Here is a 206-nt window from a genome sequence, read left to right on the forward strand (position 1 = left end):
CATAATAGCAGAATGATTTGTATGCACTATACAATAATATCCAATTAAATATGATTTAAATTTATCAAAAGCATATACTATTGCTAATAACTCTTTTCAGTTGTTGTATAATTAATTTGAGTTTCATTAAGAGTTTAACTAGCATAGTAAATAACTTTGAAAATTTTATCATATCTTTGTCCTAAAACAACTCCTATAGCATAATT

This window comes from Phalaenopsis equestris, unplaced genomic scaffold (assembly GCF_001263595.1).
Source record: "Phalaenopsis equestris unplaced genomic scaffold, ASM126359v1 Scaffold200433, whole genome shotgun sequence".
NCBI classification, from domain to species: Eukaryota; Viridiplantae; Streptophyta; class Magnoliopsida; order Asparagales; family Orchidaceae; genus Phalaenopsis; species Phalaenopsis equestris.